The sequence below is a fragment of the Schistocerca piceifrons genome, chromosome 5 (genome assembly GCF_021461385.2).
Source record: "Schistocerca piceifrons isolate TAMUIC-IGC-003096 chromosome 5, iqSchPice1.1, whole genome shotgun sequence".
Lineage (NCBI taxonomy): Eukaryota > Metazoa > Arthropoda > Insecta > Orthoptera > Acrididae > Schistocerca > Schistocerca piceifrons.
Window position 1 is genome coordinate 145,357,754 of NC_060142.1, and position 19,813 is coordinate 145,377,566.

Genomic DNA, 19,813 nt, shown 5'->3' on the forward strand with positions numbered 1-19,813 from the left:
AACAGTAGCAAAGATCGGGCGGGTCTCCACATTGCCGAGAGCAGTTCCTCATCACTGGGTCCAAAGGCGGACTCAAGGTCGTTGCGAACACCATCTTTGTGCAACCAGCTAGCATCAACACAGGTCTGCAGCTAGCTCGCCACTAGTATTTAAAACTATCTTGGCGGGTCTTGTTTTCACCAAGGAACTCACGGTGTAACACTCTTCTCCGTTTTAATATCCACCACAACGTCGCACCGAGTAATTTACCTGTATTTCTCCAACAAATTTGTTTATTTGCTAAGTTTATGTTCCAGACATTGTGTCTCACACGCGGCTATTCTTTTTATTGACTTCTGTATTAATTTCACCTCGCATTTCTAGATAATGCCGAGGCTGTCTTAATCTTTTTCAAGTTGGGGAGCAGTGTTTATAGTTTCTCTTCACAGCTCCAATCCAGAAGAATGGGAATTCCCTTCTTCTATCGATGACGTTGCAAACATTTACTGCATTCCACTTACTCTCCACACGAGACTGGTGATGTCTTCAGTACGCTTCGCAATACATAAAGGGACTGCACAAAAACGCCGCGCGAAATGCTTGCTTGAATATAAATGCAGATGCTAGCCAAATATGCAGGTTAGGTTGTTGTATTTGACCACAAACGACATCTATGCAATGCCCTCGATATGTTGCAGGTGCCAGTCGTGGACAAATCAGTGTTCTGTGTAGCTGTGAGTGCATTATATCTGACCTATGAGAATTCGAACGTGGGAAAACTATCGGTGCCTATGTGGTAGGTGCTTCCGTAACCACTGAAGCCGAAGTGTTTGGTGTTTCAGTAGGCATCGCATCGAACATCAATACCGCATATACGATAAGCGGGGAAACGTCATCCACTACACCACAACGCGGACGAAATTGTGTGTTAATCGATCGTGACAAACGCTCATGAAGAGGATGACGGCTGCAAAAGTTACCGCAGTACCGGTTGTCGGACTCACTAACTTCGTCAGCACCAAAACAATGCGAAGGGGACTCCATAAGCAGGGAATTAGACCTGAAGTGGCATGATCATATAAAATTAATTGTTGGTAAGGCGGGTGCCAGGTTGAGATTCATTGGGAAAGTCCTTAGAAAATGTAGTCCATCAACAAAGGAGGTGGCTAGCAAAACTCTCTTTCGACCTATACTTGAGTATTGCTCATCAGCGTGGGGTCCGTACCAGATCGGGTTGACAGAGGAGATACAGAAGATCCAAAGAGGAACGGCGCGTTTCGTCACGGGGTTATTTGGTAAGCGTGATAGCGTTACGGAGATGTTTAGCAAACTCAAGTGGTAGGCTCTGGAAGAGAGGCGCTCTGCATCGCAGTGTAGGTTGCTGTACAGGTTTCGTGAGGGTGCGTTTCTGGATGAGATATCGAATATATTGCATCCCCCTACTTATACCTCCAGAGGAGATCACGAATGTAAACTTAGAGAGATTCGAGCACGCATCGAGGCTTTCCGGCAGTCGTTCTTCCCGCGAACCATACGCGGCTGGAACAGGAAAAGGAGGTAATGACAGTGGCACGTAAAGTGCCCTCTGCCACACACCGCTGGGTGGCTTGTGGAGTATAAATGTAGATGTAGATGTAGATGTAGCTGGAATTCCAGAACCACTCATCAATAATGAAAATGTCCGTAACAGGAAAACGAGGTGCCAAAGCCGTAAAACCTCGCCTGAGGAGGAATTGAAGGAAGTCCTTTTGCCGAGTCTTTTTGCACATTGTTCCCAACTTCTGGCCGAGTCTGCTTCCATAGACTGGAACATGGTGGGAAGGAAGAAATAAAGGTTGCGTGTAACGTCCCGTCGACATCGAGGTAGACACGGAGCACAAGTAAATTATCCGTGCATTTTCAGAGGAACTACCCAGGTATTTGCCTGGAGCGATTTAGGGAAACCACGATAAACCTAAATCTGGTTGGCCGGACGCGGTTATGAACCTCCTACTCCCGAATGCAAACCAAGTGTGCTAACCACTGCGCCACCTTGCTCGGTAACATGGCGGGGTTTCAGTGATGATTTCAGCAGCCACATCATGGTATTCGATGGGACATATTGGTTACTTTGCAAGGCCGCATTACAGCCCAGGTTTGTGCGATCATTTTTGCTAATCAGGCTGATCCCGTGTTATAGTGTCAGTTCCGCAGTGGTGATGCTGTCTTACAAGGCGACAAGGTCCCTGTTCACATTGCCCATACCGTACAGGACTGGTTTTCTGAGTACGAGGTTGAAATGTCGCTCCTCCCTTGGCCATCACGGTCACCAAATCTTAATTTTATTGAGCCCTTGTGGGGCCGGCCGAAGTGGACGAGCGGTCCTATGCGCTTCAGTCTTGAACCGCGCGACCGCTACGGTCGCAGGTTCGAATCATGTCTCGGGCATGGATGTGTGTGATGTCCTTAGTTATGTTTAAGTAGCTCCAAGTTCTAGGGTACTGATGACCTCAGATGTTAAGTCCCATAGTGCTCAGAGCCATTTGAACCAAGTCCTTGTGGTCTACTTTGGAGAGAAGGGTGCGAGATCGCTATCTATCTCCAGCATCGTTATCTGAACAGGTCCTTATTCTGCAGGAAGAGTTGTTTAAGATATTCTTAAAAACCATACAGGACCTGTATATATCCATTCCGAGGCGACTGCAAGCTGCTTTGAATACGAACTGGTTTCTTAGACACTATTAGGCGTTTTGTGTGTTTGGTCTTCCCATAGTTTTGTCCAACCTCTCTACCTCAGCAGTGGACGTCATCTGATCATGCATCCAGTGTCGATGAATTCATGACAATTCTACACTTGCCACGTAGTATCTGCACGTTGCAGAAAATGGTTAAAATGGCTCTAAGCACTATGGGACTTAACATCTGAGGTCATCAGTGCCCTAGACTTAGAACTACTTAAACCTAACTAACCTAAGGACATCACACACATGCATGCCCGAGGCAGGATTCGAACCTCCGACCGTAGCAGCAGCGCGGTGCCGGACTGAAGCGCCTAGAATTGCTCGGCCACAACGTCTGGTTTGCACGTTGCAAGGCCAGTTTGAATGTTTATTCCAGTCATGTCATTTACTGCCATTCAGAAGTACCTAGCATTCAGAAGTGTCTACAACGTAAATATGATGGTAGAGTTTTTAATTGCTTTATGCTGAACATTTTTCCTGAAGTAATAATACAGAATAAATTTCTGAATGATTCTCTGCCGCTTATGGTGGATATAGTAGTCTGTATCACAAGTCCGTCGCCGGTATATTGGCCTAACTGCAGGTAGTGCACAGCTTTCAATCACCAAGGCACTAAGGCTGGAGGGGGGGGGGGGGCGAGGAGGGGAGTGTGGATGGGATTACGTGCTCATCGACCCGACCCTCTGCCCTCTGTTACTTCCCGGGAGGGATCCACGGTACTCATTTAACAGCAAGCTGACTTGACCTGGACCGTTCTGGAGGCGCTGGAACGAGGAAAAGTATCCGCCCGTATCCGGTACTGAACCCGATCCCTCCGGAGTCGGAGGCTTCTGCCCCCTAGACCACCACAGCCACGCACACTGCAGAATTCAAAGGGGACAAAACTGTACGGTAAAGGGTCGTACTGCAGTTTATCTTAGATTTTAACATGAGAATTACATACATTAATCGTTGTTCCATAGATCATGAATACGACATTTCTTAATGATGTGGAACGTGTCATTTTAACATAAGTTTTCCTTACACAAAATAACTAATTAATTATTTTTTTTAAAGTTACTACTTCATATCTGAGAATTCATCGGTTGAGTAGAAGGAGCTGTCATTAAGAAATTCTTTTAATTTGCCTTTAAATGTTGGTTGGCTATCTGTCAGACTTTTAATCCTATTTGGCAAATGACCAAAAATTTTTGTGGCAGCATAATTCACCCCTTTCTGTGCCATAGTGAGATTTAATCCAGAATAGTGAATATCATCCTTTCTTCTAGTGTTGTAGCTATGCACTTCGCTGTTATTTTTGAATTGGGATGGGTTATTAATGACAAATTTCTTAAGTGAATATATGTATTTCGAAGGTACTGTGAATATCCTGAGTTCCTTAAATAAATGTCTGCAATGTGATCTTGGGTTGGCTCCAGCTATTACACGCTTTTGTGCAACGAATACTTTCTCTCTTAATGACGAATTGCCACGAAATTTGATGCCATATGAAAGCAGTAGTAGGCTAATTTACTGATACGAAAAGAACAGTAGCAGAGCCTAAGTCCAAAATAGCTTTGAATATGCAAGGAGAAATGGATGATTTACAATATATTAGGCCTCATGTACACCACACGCGCCACGCCACGCGCTACCCACAAACGCGCGGCGCAGAATGGCACAGAATGGAGCAGAGTGTTCGTACGTGCGCAGCGACGTTCCGGGGGTGCACACGTGCGTCAATGACAACGGGAAAAGAGAAACGCCGTCCAACCAGAGCTACGTACGAAAGAACCATTCCCGACGTTCAGTCACAGTGCGGAACTTGTTCGTTGTTACACCTCGCGGCTTTACGTTATTCGGGTGAATAATTAACAGCCCAAACGAAAAAAAAAGGTTTCCCGGGAATAATAATGATATGTATCTACACACAGGGGACGCAATAAATGGGAAATTACACACACATGCACCAGAGTGGTTTTCATGGGGCAAGACAGCTTTCTTCACTGACCACTGGAATCCATCACGACTTTTGTAAAAACTAACATTTTCGCTTGAATATACACTAGGTTTAGTAGTCAAATAAATGGGTGTATTCCCAAAGGTCTGTAGTCTAACAACCCTACCACAACAAAGGTCAAAATTTAATGATTGTGGTGTTGCTCACGCTGCTAAATACTGCATTTTCGGGCAACAACAAAGTTATTATGTGGCAGGTGGCATTAGAACACAGTTAATAAAGTCATTTCGTGTAATAATGAATAAACTACGCACTCATCTTTTCGTGTTCCCCAAGCTGTTCTCGTTGTAAAATCATGGCTCAATCATCGAAAATCTAGGTGGTGATGATTCCAAGCTCGGATGCAAAGCGGCTAGGTTTTATTCTGCTATATTCAAAAGTTTTGTAGGTGTGCTTCACAAACCATTCTTGAAGATTAAACCTTTCAAAGTTAGCACAATGGTGATGCAAAAAATAATCAGTACTCCGAATTTCAGTTACACTTCTTTTTAATTGCTTTTATTGCAATATCACATAACACACAAACCATCACTTCACAATACAAAACATACTTGAAAACATCTTCCTCACTGTTAAAGTTCGCATTTATAAGCTGACTACGTTATGCGTCTTTCCAACATGACGTCCAAGACTTGACCTTCCCAAGGTCCGACTCTCTAACAACTAACTAATAATCACTTACGCGCCAAAAAATCTGAGTTACAAGTACGTCAAAGATCATAGTGACGAAAGAAAAGAATACACATAAGAATAATATCATTGCAATACAAACATATCGATGTACCAAAGTACCTCTACATTAATGAAATCAAATATGAATGTCGTCTCAGAAATATGTCAACTACTTTACAGAAACACAGTAAAATATTTCTGGTATCGAGAGGTTCAGGTGAGGTACCATAATGATTACGTAATTCAAGTACCATTACAGTAGGAACAACGAACTTCTGATAGAAATGTGCAAAGGGAAGAATACTAGGATTTAAGATACCGTCGAACATGTAGCCATTAGAAATGAACCACGAGGTCTGAAACGACGAGGTTGATGAAGGGAAAAAGCACGGCCGCCATGTCATTCCCAGGATGCGGAGGGGCATGTGGTCAGCAAACAGCTCTCCCGACCGTTGTCAGTTTTCGTGACCGGTTACGCTACTTCTCATTGAAGTAACTCCTCAGTTGGCCTCACAAGGACTGAGTGCACCCCACTTGCCAACAGCACTCGGCAAACCCGGACGGTGAATCCTCCAACTGCAATCCAAGCACGACAGTGCTTAACTTCGCTGATCTAACGGGAACTGGTGTTGTCAGTGCGGCAAGGCCTTTGAGGATGAAGAGAAATGGTTATATGGTTTTTAAAGGACCCATTCCGCCAAACACCTTAATGGTTTGGAGGAGCCAAGGAAAACGTATTTCTGCGGCCAGAGGGGGATTTGAACTCGCTACTCCCGAGTGCAAATCCAGTATAAAAGCATTTTCTTGGTGGAAACTTGCATCTTACATCATTAGAGTATAACATTTCTAAAAAAATTTTGATTCTGCAGTGAAGCGTACGTTGATCTGAAACTTTGTGGCTGACTGAAACTGGGTATCGGACATGGGACTCTGATCTGGGATCTTTGCCCATTGCAGGGACGTGTTCTATCCAGATACGACACACAATCCAGCCTCACAGCATTACTTTCACCAGAAACTCTCTCCTACCTTCTAATCAAAGAACCGTGCCCGGGTAGATCGGCCGATGGAGCACGATCCCGCAAGTGGCGAAGGACCCAAGTTGGAGCCCCGGTCGAGTTCACACTTGTAGTCTTCCAGGAAGTTACAGACCACCATTCATAGGTGAATACTCGATTATATCAAGAATATGCAACGAAAATGAAAGGTAGGTTACAGACACACAAATCGTTAAACGCAGTGACTGAATGGAATTGAACCGTAGGCTATGTCCTTCGTGAGGCTAATCCGCCCGAAATAAGAAATGTTGCAACAGTAAGCTCGTTCCTCATAGAATCAAGGTGGTTTTCCTTTCAGTGTGTGACAGCATCTCTGTGTCACCACATGTGGTTGTAGTAAAGGTGTTTTCTGTTACATTATTGAGAAGACAGAAGAACAAACTTTACAGGTAAGCGAGAAAGGGAAAAATGCCAAGTGCTTCATACTTGGAGCAGTTGTTACAGGCGGCTCCTCTGTGCACAGTGCCAGCAATATGCAACATGGTTTCACGAAGTGTGCATGGGAACAAAAGGACGAAAAAGGTTCACTTGTGGTAAATATTTGTGATTTTGACACTGAAACACACTACCCGGAATAGCCTCTTGACTGGGTGGAACAAAATTCAAATGGCTCTGAGCACTATGGGACTTAACTTCTGAGGTCATCGTCCCCTAGAACTTAGAACTACTGAAACCTAACTAACCTAAGGACATCACACACATCCGTGCCCGAGGCAGTATTCGAACCTGCGACCGTAGCGGTCCCGCGGGTGCGGACTGTAGCGCCTAGAACCGCTCGGTCACCCCGGCCGGCCTGAGTCGAACAGCCCGTCTATTTTTTTATATTCTGTGTTTTCTGCCCTCTTCGGATGTTTCTTTAATACGAGGTTCGTGTAAAGGAATTTCGACATTTTGTGTACTGGAATGTATTCACAATTAACATACTGTAATTGTATCCCATTGTAAGCGTTTTTTAAAAAGTTTGATGTCATATTATGTAGGGCTTATAGTTGAAATGAGTGGAATAGCCCCACTGTACCCTTCTACTGTAAATTTTACAATTCCAGCAAGCATCTGAAATATTTTGGGAAGACCAAGGCAAACGTAAATCAGGACGGGTTACAGAAATTTGAAGCCAGATCCTCCCGAACGTGATTACTAACCTTTAACGACAACGTATTGCTGCTCGTTAAAATACACTGCAGTAGGTAACGGGAAACATCGATTAGAACGGGTAAATTTACAACATAAACACGTGTAGTATTCCCTTGTCTTATCGGATGGAAAGGACCGCATCAAGATGCAATAAGGAACTCAGCGCTCGTAGGTGCAGCGGACGTGCTAATGAGAAACCCGCTGATTAATCGAGGAGGCAGCAAAATGCTAATCACAGTACTGATGTCCAGCGCGCTGGGTAGTCGGCGGGAGAAAGTCAACAAGCGCTTGACATGGTATGATGCCGAAGAAAGCGTCGAATGGCACACTGTACAGGAAGAAAAGCTTTGTAGAAACTTCAAGATGTATGTCCTGAGGGTTAAGCTCTTCAAGAATCTTATAAACACTGCCGTAAAAAAAAATCGCAACACGAAAAAGGAGATGTGCCCCGCAAGTGAAAGTTGGTGGGTGTGTCTCTACATTCGAAAGATGATATTTCTTCAGACTGCGCACAAGTCGCTTAAGATTGGCGCTAGTAGCGCCGCTATGAGGATGCAAATCAGCTTTGCTTTAAATACACGCTGTATCGCTCGTGAACGTGAAAGGCGTGCACTTCACTCACCATTCGGTGCTCGTATTTCATATTTCTAATCCCAGCATTCTGGTACTCGGTAAAGTAATAATTCAGGTAATATTAATAATTTCTATGGGTTGCCTGATTTATTTGAAGATTTTTACAGCTTGACTCACACTGATCCGTGAGAGGAGCCTGGCGCTAGAAATTATTTATTTATGGGCGAGGGCAGCAGTCTTCCTAGCAACCATGATGGCTTCCCGTTTCCCATCCCTTTTCCGATCGCCAGGGTAGCACGTGTTGTCGTTTGAACATTCAGTAATGGCCAAAGTTTCTCCTGTTCTCAGTTCCCCAACCTGCCTTACCAACTTCGTAACCGCTATTTCTGCTCAATTTTAACGTCGCGAGGTCGCCTCCCTGTGAAATTCCAGCCCTACTGATTGGCCAGTTCAGGTGCGCGCCCGTTTTCCGTGGGCGGGCGCCAACCTCCCTCCGCGGATGGGTGGTGGACAAAGGGGCAGTAGGGGCAGTTCCAGTGTGACCGTGCCTGAGGCCGGAGGTGCCGCTTCCAGGATATGAAGTTCGGTAAGCATGAGCGCCGACGTGCACTGTAGATTCGCGCCCTGCGGCCCGGAGGGAACCTGATAGGTCATTGTGAATAGTTTCGCGTCTTGCTGGTTTTATTGCTTTAGTACGGGAGGCTACCGAGCGATTCAGGCACAGTAGCATCTTGTAAGTCTTTGGCTGATTCCTGGTGGTGGTCGTTGCACGCCTGCTACCCCTTCCTTTACTAAATGGGATTCTATTTGATAATACGGCGATCGTTACTAAAATTCCTTTCCTCCTGCTATCGTGGCGTGTTATGAACGTACGTTGGGGCAGGCTGCTGAACTCGAATCTTTCTTCCCCCCCACCCCCATTTGGTTGTATTCGATTCTCAACTGTTTAATAAATGAGTCCGTTAATCTTACATTCTCTCTCTTCCCTTACGTAAACTCACCCCTAGTGTAACAGAATAATGCGAAACTATAACGGTTGCTATAAGGTCGTGCAGGTCTCGTGCCACTAACGATTGTATAAAGATTCAATATCGCGCGCCTGGCACGACCATTGCACGGATGGCACCGATGACAGTAGTAATCATGTTCAACTGTTCCCCATTCATAAGCTGGGAAGTGTTGACGGCTCAGTGTGAGTACGTGACCACTAAATCCACTTGATGTGGTGGAAGTAGTGGCCTCTTTTTTGCCTTGCTGGTTTGGACAAAAAATATCAAAAATCACAGCCCATACAGCAAGGAATAGTAACCTGTAAAATAAAAACGAGCCACCGCTTTTAAGCGTTAGTTGCCTTTGAGACTGGACGTCGTGGGTTGATGTTACTCAAGAATGCCCTTAAGGCGACAAAGATGCCACTGACAACATCAAGAGTTTAAACGAGGTTATAGCAGCATTAAGAGATGCTGCATGTTCCTTCTGCGATACTGCAGAAAGTCTTGGCAGGAGTGTAGCTGCTGTACGAGGTGCATTCAAGTTCTAAGGCCTCCGCTTTTTTTTCTAATTAACCACTCACCCGAAATCGATGAAACTGGCGTTACTTCTCGACGTAATTTCCCTGCAGACGTACACATTGTTCACAACTCTGACGCCATGATTCCATGGCAGCGACGAAGGCTTCTTTAGGAGTCTGTTTTGACCACTGGAAAATCGCTGAGGCAATAGCAGCACGGCTGGTGAATGTGCGGCCACGGAGAGTGTCTTTCATTGTTGGAAAAAGCCAAAAGTCACTAGGAGCCAGGTCAGGTGAGTAGGGAGCATGAGGAATCACTTCAAAGTTGTTATCACGAAGAAACTGTTGCGTAATGTTAGCTCGATGTGCGGGTGCGTTGTCTTGGTGAAACATCACACGTGCAGCCCTTCCCGGACGTTTTTGTTGCAGTGCAGGAAGGAATTTGTTCTTGAAAACATTTTCGTAGGATGCACCTGTTACCGTAGTATCCTTTAGAACGCAATGGGTAAGGATTACGCCCTCGGTGCCCCAGAACATGGACACCATCATTTTTTCAGCACTGGCGGTTACCCGAAACTTTTTTGGTGGCGGTGAATCTGTGTGCTTCCTTTGAGCTGACTGGCGCTTTGTTTCTGGATTGAAAAATGGCATCCACGTCTCATCCATTGTCACAACTGACGAAAGGAAGTCCCATTCACGCTGTCGTTGCGCGTCAACATTGCTTGGCAACATGCCACACGGGCAACCATGTGGTCGTCCGTCAGCATTCGTGGCACCCACCTGGATGACACTTTTCGCATTTTCAGGTCGTCATTCAGGATTGTGTGCACAGAACCCACAGAAATGCCAACTCTGGAGGCGATCTGTTCAACAGTCATTCGGCGATCCCCCAAAACAATTCTCTCCACTTTCACGATCATGTCTTCAGACCGGCTTGTGCGAGCCCGAGGTTGTTTCGGTTTGTTGTCACACGATGTTCTGCCTTCATTAAACTGTCGCACCCACGAACGCACTTTCGACACATCCATAACTCCATCACCACATGTCTCCTTCAACTGTCGATGAATTTCAATTGGTTTCATACCACGCAAATTCAGATAACGAATGATTGCTCGCTGTTCAAGTAAGGAAAACGTCGCCATTTTAAGTATTGAAGACAGTTCTCATTCTCGCCGCTGGCGGTAAAATTCCATCTGCCGTACGGTGCTGCCATCTCTGGGACGTATTGACAATGAACGCGGCCTCATTTTAAAACAATGTGCATGTTTCTATCTCTTTCCAGTCTGGAGAAAAAAAAATTGGAGGCCTTAGAACCTGAATGCACCTCTTACATGATTGCTGACAGCGGTGATCAGAAGAATGTACGGTGGCGAGGAGAACGGTCTCCAGACGGTCACTTGGCACTACCGGGAAGGCAGCTCATCCTGTTCGGCGCATGGTTCTGGCGCATTGTACTGTCATCTGCAGCAGCGATTTGAACAGCAGTTGGTATCGCAGTGACTCAACAAACTGTTACAAACCGATTACTTCAAGGACACTACCGCGCCACATGCCATGGTGCGTGCGTTTTACTGACACCCAAACAACCGCCATTTGCGACTTCAGTGGTATCGAGACAGAGCTTATTGGAGCAGAGGTCTGAGGTCTGTTGTGTCTTCTGATGGAAACTGGTGATTCCGCGGTGCCAGTGACGACCGTATGTTGGTTAGAATGAGGCCAGCTGAGGGCCCGCAACCAACCTATCTACATGCTTGACACACTAGACGTATACCTGGAGTTACGGTCTGGTGTGCGATTTAGCATCACAGCAAGAGCATTCTCGTCATTATCTCACGCACCTTGGCTGCAAATTTGTACGTCAGTCTTGTGATTCGACCTGTTGTGCTGCCATTCACGAACAGCATTCCAGCCGGTGTTTCCCAACAGGTTAATGCTCGCCCACATACCGCTGTAGTAACCAAACATACTCTACAGAGTGTCGACAAGTTGCCTTGACCTGCTCGATCACCAGATCTGACTCCAATCGAGCACGAATCAGACGTCATCGGAGGACAATTCCAGCGTCATCCACAGACAGCCTTAACCGTCCCTGTATTGACCGATAAAGTGCAGCAGGTGCGAAACTCCATGCCACAAACTGAAATGTGCCTTCTGTACACCACAATACATGCACGTTTGCATGCTTGCATTCAACATTCTGGCAGTTACGCCGGTTATTGCTGTACCAGCATTTCAAATTTGCTATACTTTATCTCTTGCTTACATTGAAATGTGATCTTGCAATGTTAATCTCTTAAATTTGTTATCTAGACAAACATTTTCCAGAAATTTCGTTATTCTACCATAATTATTTTTTGATGTTGCGATTTTTTCCCGTCAGTTTATTTAAGTGGCAGAGTCAGCTGCGAAGCTGAGCGAGAACTAAGTTCAGATTGTGATTTTTCTATAACAGTTTGTAAATTGCATTACACGGTTCCGACTTCTGCGCCATTCAGTGCTGATTTGCAGTTACTTTACTTTTAGAAATTTTTCCACCTGGTCGACTGAGGCAGATAACTTTTTATCCCTTCCTCAATAGCAGATGCACTTTACTACGATCGTTCATCAGGTAGCTAAGCAAAATGTGATATGTTACTGGTACGGTATAACAACCTCAAACTTGGTACAAGAGTCACCAAATGAATATCATTCCACTTATTTCTGAACGGACATTTCTCGTTGTCCGTGATGGCGTAAGGTACATTTTAAGCTCAATACGGCAATATGGCGTAAATCGTGAAGTGCTTTTGCTGTTGATAAGGCAGCATCCTCTGGATCAGAGGACACTGATAGCTGGATATGTCCTGTATCGATCAATGATAGCTGTCTAAAGGTTTTAATTCTCATTTATGGAATTGTATCCTTCTCCAGATAACGATAGCTCCTCGATAATATACCGCCATTTCAGCAATGTAGAGACGGACAGGTGTCATGAGAAACTCGGTCACGGAGGTTGGCGGACACAACCAATTCACCGAAGGGTTTACTCTGTACGAATGGATGGACACCCTGTCCTTTCTCTTCAGCTGCGAAGGTTTTCCGACCATGGTGATTCCGAGCCTTCTGTGGGTGCTGCAAGTACCATGAAACTTAGAACCAAGTCGTTTTGCATCGACAGTTTTCCGACCAGAGCCTCCGCCATTGCACATTTACGCCAGTAGTTCAACGGCAGCGCCCTTGCAGGAAGCCTTCGTTTCCAGAAAATTTCGTAGCCTTAGCTATTTGAATTCTGTATGCTGTGATCAACTGATCTAATTACAACTACGAAAGGGAAGCCGCTGCCAGGTACACAGAAAGTGTGATCATACACAAACAGGCTGTAAGTAAATTCCGAACAGAGTAAATGAAAAGGCCATTTAAAAACAGAAAATATCGAAATCATGGCGAACAGCAACATTGTTGCCCATCTAACGAAGCAGCTGTGCTGATAGAGGAGCGAAAGCATAATTACAGGAGAAGAGTCCACGAAGAATTGACTGTTTTCTAAATTTGAAAGATAAATTTGAAAATTTGAAAGATAGAACTTTAGGAGTTCGTCGAAAATATGCCAAGTTATGACAGTTAGAAGACTGCATTCTAAAAAGCAAGAATGGAAGCTACTGGGACGAACCAGGGCTCTCCCACTAGTTTGAAGGTTCAGTTGAACAAGAGTATTTTAAAATTAATTGAAAGTAAGAGTTTCTTTGAAAACTGACGATGGGTCTGTTCCTCGCAAAAGCATCTTAAGAATGGGACATTTGACAGTTGTTCAAAACAATGCAAATAACTGTACGATATACTCTTTGACAGCAGAAGCAGAGAAACAAGTATTTCCGTTTTTATTTGCTTCTATTCAACACAAAAGTCAAAATATGTATGAACAGAGTTGTAAAACTACCATAGGCTACCACAAACAATCATGTGTAAGTGTAGACTGGTCAGTTAAGATCGTAATGCGTTACATGTATGTTTGGAGTGTTGTGTACCTACTGGGCGTTACTCCATTTCGATAGCTTTGTTTGTGTATGCGATCAGTTTCTTTACAGGTTTCCCTAGAAACTGGAAGCATGAACTGTCTGTAGACTGAGTGAGGATACATAAAGGTCCATATAGCTTAGAGAACGTTTTTGTTCTACATTGTTATCCTCCTGTCTGATATTTAAAAAATAAACAATATTTGCAGTAAAACTGAAGTTGTCAAAATTTAATTCTGGTTTTATTCGAAAACTCTTGATTTGTAAAGTGAAACACAGGGATGTTGCAGCAAAAATAAAATCAAAAGAGAAACAGATTTATCACATAATATTAGAAAACGTAATTTCTTAAAAAAAAAGGTAAAATAAAACAAAACCGCAAAACAAAGACATATCAAACATCGTTGCAATACTTCGTCGAGCTTATATAAAACATGTTTCTGTTATTCGTAAACAACTTTCACTCTTATCAGTATAAACAGGAAACCCATGCATTTGATCACGATGAAGAACGTTTCATTGGGTACAAAATAACAACAAAAACTATATAGATTTTTATGTTTGTGCATTTAAACTACACTCCTGGAAATTGAAATAAGAACATCGTGAATTCATTGTCCCAGGAAGGGGAAACTTTATTGACACATTCCTGGGGTCAGATACATCACATGATCACACTGACAGAACCACAGGCACATAGACACAGGCAACAGAGCATGCACAATGTCGGCACTAGTACAGTGTATATCCACCTTTCGCAGCAATGCAGGCTGCTATTCTCCCATGGAGACGATCGTAGAGATGCTGGATGTAGTCCTGTGGAACGGCTTGCCATGCCATTTCCACCTGGCGCCTCAGTTGGACCAGCATTCGTGCTGGACGTGCAGACCGCGTGAGACGACGCTTCATCCAGTCCCAAACAGAGACAGATCCGGAGATCTTGCTGGCCAGGGTAGTTGACTTACACCTTCTACAGCACGTTGGGTGGCACGGGATACATGCGGACGTGCATTGTCCTGTTGGAACAGCAAGTTCCCTTGCCGGTCTAGGAATGGTAGAACGATGGGTTCGATGACGGTTTGGATGTACCGTGCACTATTCAGTGTCCCCTCGACGATCACCAGTGGTGTACGGCCAGTGTAGGAGATCGCTCCCCACACCATGATGCCGGGTGTTGGCCCTGTGTGCCTCGGTCGTATGCAGTCCTGATTGTGGCGCTCACCTGCACGGCGCCAAACACGCATACGACCATCATTGGCACCAAGGCAGAAGCGACTGTCATCGCTGAAGACGACACGTCTCCATTCGTCCCTCCATTCACGCCTGTCGCGACACCACTGGAAGACGGCCAAACGGTGTGCGGGACCGTAGCCCAGCTTCATGGAGACGGTTGCGAATGGTCCTCGCCGATACCCCAGGAGCAACAGTGTCCCTAATTTGCTGGGAAATGGCGGTGCGGTCCCCTACGGCACTGCGTAGGATCCTACGGTCTTGGCGTGCATCCGTGCGTCGCTGCGGTCCGGTCCCAGGTCGACGGGCACGTGCACCTTCCGCCGACCACTGGCGACAACATCGATGTACTGTGGAGACCTCACGCCCCACGTGTTGAGCAATTCGGCGGTACGTCCACCCGGCCTCCCGCATGCCCACCATACGCCCTCGCTCAAAGTCCGTCAACTGCACATACGGTTCACGTCCACGCTGTCGCGGCATGCTACCAGTGTTAAAGACTGCGATGGAGCTCCGTATGCCACGGCAAACTGGCTGACACTGACGGCGGCGGTGCACAAATGCTGCGCAGCTAGCGCCATTCGACGGCCAACACCGCGGTTCCTGGTGTGTCCGCTGTGCCGTGCGTATGATCATTGCTTGTACAGCCCTCTCGCAGTGTCCGGAGCAAGTATGGTGGGTCTGAAACACCGGTGTCAATGTGTTCTTTTTTCCATTTCCAGGAGTGTATATTTGCATTAAAATTAATTGATTTTGTCATATAAAAACCCAAAAATTACGCGACCCAGTAATTTTCATTATTTAAAAAGTGCAATTTATATTTTGTGGTATATAAAATACACAATGAGTGACGTGCAGATCTAACTACGTGCAAAACAAAAAGAAAAGAGAAGTCGTCGGCTCCCAGTTTCTCTCACACATACATTTATATTTCTTTCCAATACTACCACTTATTACGTCATTTATGTATTGCACCAAAATACCGAACCGTAGTTTTGGCAGAGTGCAACTGTATATATGTACGTCCTCTTTTCTGAGTTGAAAAATAAGATGCCTGTGTGGTCATCGAAAATTGCAGTGCTAAACTTTGAAATGGCTAGAAGTAAAGCTATGAAAACCGTGTTCCCCGAAAAATTCCTTTCCAATTGCACTATTCACTTGAGTCAATGTCTGTGGAGGAAAATACACGAACTGGGATTTAGGGAGAAATACAGGGACAGAGAAGACGTCAGATTGTTTTGCCGCATGTGTGCTGCAGTGGCACTTCTTCCATATAGTGTTGATGAAGCCTGCATGATAGTAGTGGAGGATATTCCCTGCGGAGAAAACGTCTTGAAATCTGCAGACTATATGCTGAATCAGTGGATGGAAAATCCTTGTATACCGATTGAAATGGGGAATGTTTTTAACCAGCAGCACAGAACCACCAATGTTGTCGAAGGTTGGTATAGGAAACTAAACTGCTCAACACATCAAAAACATCCGAAAGATGCTTTCTAATAAATAAGGTGAAGGAGGAAGCAGTGAATGCTGCACTGAAAAGTAGAAATAATTCCACTCCACCGTGCCTTAAAAAACAAATAGGTAGCTCTCGACAAAAGGTTAGATTACATTACACTGAGGTGAAAAAGGTCGTGGAATACCTCCAAATATCGTGCCGGACCACCATTTTCCAGGCGTAGTGCAGCAGCTCCACGTGACATGGAGTCAACAACTTGCTTATTCAGTCCCCTGCAGAAATAGTGAGCAATGCTGCCACTATAACCGTCCATAATTGCGGAAGTGTTTCCGATGCAGTATGTTTTGCACTAACACACCTCTCGATTACGTCCCATTAATGCTCGATGTGGTTCATGTCGATCCATCTGGGTGGCCAAATAATTCGCTGGAACTGTCCAGAATGTTCTCCAAACCAATCGCGAGCAGTTGTGGCCCGGAGACATGGCGCATTGTCATCCATAAAAATTCCATAGTTGTTCGGGAACAAGAAGTTCATGAATGAATGCAAATGGTCTCCAAGAAACCGAACATAGCCATTTGCAGTCAATGATCAGTTCATTCCATGTAAACACAGACCACACAAAGTAAGGAACTAGCACAGCGTCTTGTTGAAAACTTGTTTCCATAGCTTCGTAGGGTGTGCGCCACCGCAGAAACCTACCATCGGCTCTTACCAACTGAAATCGGAACCCATCTGATACGGCCACTGTTTTCCAGTCGACAAGGATTCAACCGACAATGTCACGAGCACAGGTGACGCCCGACAGGCAAAGTCGTGCTGATAGCAAATGCACTGGCGTCTGTCGTCTCCTGTCATAGGCGATTAACGCCAATTTCGCAACACTGCCCTAGCAGATACGTTCATCGTACATTCCACGTTGATTTCTGCGGTTATTTCCCGTAGTGTTGCTTGTCTGTTAGCACCGACAACGCCTGCGATCTAGATTGTTAGGCGAAAGCCATACACCGCTGCCTTGTCCGTAGTGAGATGTAATGCCTGAAATGTAGTATTCTCGGCACACCATTGACATTGTGAAACTCGGAGTATTGTATTTTCGAACGACTTCCGAAACAGACTGTACCATGCGTCTAGCTCCAACTACCATTCCGCGTTCAGATTCTGTCGATTACCTATAATCACATCGGAAACCTTTTCACGTGAATCATCCAAGTATAAATAACAGCTCCATCGACGCACTACCCTTTTATACCCTGTGTACGCGACACTACCGCCATCTGTATATGTGCATATCGCTATTCTATGACTTTTGTCACCTCGGTGTATAAGAATATATAACGACTCAGCAGATTTAAGAACATGAATCAAATTTCCAGCTTTCTTATAAAAATGGAGTGAAAAATTAAAATTCATGAAATAAGAAATTCACCATTTGACGCAATAATGTTGTAGACAGGAGAATACGTAAAAATTAAACAAACGTAATAAGAAATAAAAGGTGCCTATAGTGAAAAAAGAAAAATATGAAAATATTTAAACATACCTATGCACTACGTGGGTAGCCTGTCAGAAGCCTGGGTAAAATGTGAAGGGATTTACTTACTGCCAAACGGTCGGCTGAGCCTCCCCCACAGTTGCGGCTTCCTTTGAGGATTGGAAAACCCGCGGCTGAAATATTCGTCTTGGGAAACATCACGTTGACGTCACATGTCGCAGAATCCACGGTCGGAAAGCCCACGAGACTTTTTTCTTCCTTTCGGCCAGTACTTTGCCTCCGCCCCCCGCCCCTCACGAAATGTGTGAACGCCATGCTGGTGGAAACACAGATCCCTACGCTTACTTTGCTTAATATGAAAAAGGTCAATTGTTAAAAATAATAGTCCATGTTTCGTAATTTATAAAAAAAGCATTAGTTAGCCTCATAATATATCTGACATAGCAGTATATGCATCCACACATGTCTTCGTGCTGCGTATTTAAACAAAACAAAAACCTAGTTCCTCAGAATAAAGTTTTTGAACAATGTTTTAATACAAAGTCCTTAGGTAACATATATTATGCAATTATAATTATATTTGACGCTTTGGAATATGGTTTGTGAAATATTCTCTGTGACAATGCTTCCATTTTCAATATTTAAAGAAAGCTGTAGCTTGTGGACATAAACCACAACGGTATTCCACATTGCAGCTACAAAATGCTGCTGCCACTTCGAACGTATATACAATAACTAGTAGTCTGTAAATTGCACGTAAATCTCACAAAATTATCACAGATGATTAAGTAATCTGAATATTAAGCTGCAACACTACTCAGTTACGTGCAAAACAAGAGATTATTAACCTTATTTTTTTATATTTGCATATCACACTTCAGCAGAACTAACCTTCATGCCATACGAAATGATAATCGCAAAGCACAAAAAATTGTTTCTGTACTTTTATATAACTGCACGACAGAAGTACATGCGTTGTAAGTTTTCGTAATTACACTGCTGGCGTTTGCCGATCTTATAACACTAAACATCACTCAAACGACCTTCCTATCAGCATAAATTACTCCTAACTTTTTTCAAGTGCAATTTCCTCTCTAATTACCATGTTTTCTTTCTCTAGTCTTACTCATGGCATCATTCATAATTTTTCATAAGCTGCAAGAGGCATCGAATCTGATTGAGCAAATTAACATATCCTTTTTTTCACAAGTGTTCACCCATCCATTTTTTTTCCTTTTGTTGTTGTCTTTTTGACAGCCACATTTAGTAAAATACGAGCGTTGCCTAAAAGTAATGCACCGCATATTTTTCTTCAACAGTTCTTTATTGAACAGAATGAGAATTATACACGCGAAAGAATGGTGTTTTATTTACACACCCTATTTTTTCACGTAATCTCCATCCCATTCTATGACCTTCCTACAGCGCGAAACAAGGGCGTGTATGCCCTGTCGGTATCAGTCCTTGTCCTGGTTGCGGAGACAGTGCTTCATTGTGTGAATCACCTCCTCATCGCCCTCAAAATGTCTTCCACGAATGGCATCCTTTAATGGGGCAAAGAAGTAGAAGTCCGACGAGGCTAGGTCAGGGCTGTAGGGTGGATGCGGTAACACTGTTCAACAATATTTTGCGATTTGTTCAGCAGCCCTCAGACTTGTCTTGGACCGAGCGTTGCCGTGTTGTAGCAAAACATCTCCCAGGATGCTGTATGTCAAGTTCTGTTAATGTGTTGACATGTGGTTCTGAATTAATGGTACTGCCTATTGTCATCACATCAAGGAGAATCACACCTTCACAGTCCTAGAACATGATCTTATCGGCGGAAGCAGTTGCTTTTAATTTTTTCTTCTGTGATTAGCTTCTGGCGCCATTCCACTGACTGTCGTTCTGTTTCGGGCTCAAAATGGTGAAACCAGGTTTCATCACCTGTCAGAATCTGGGACAAGAAGGTCTCTTCCTTAGCTTAAAAATTTTGCAACAAATCAAGACAAA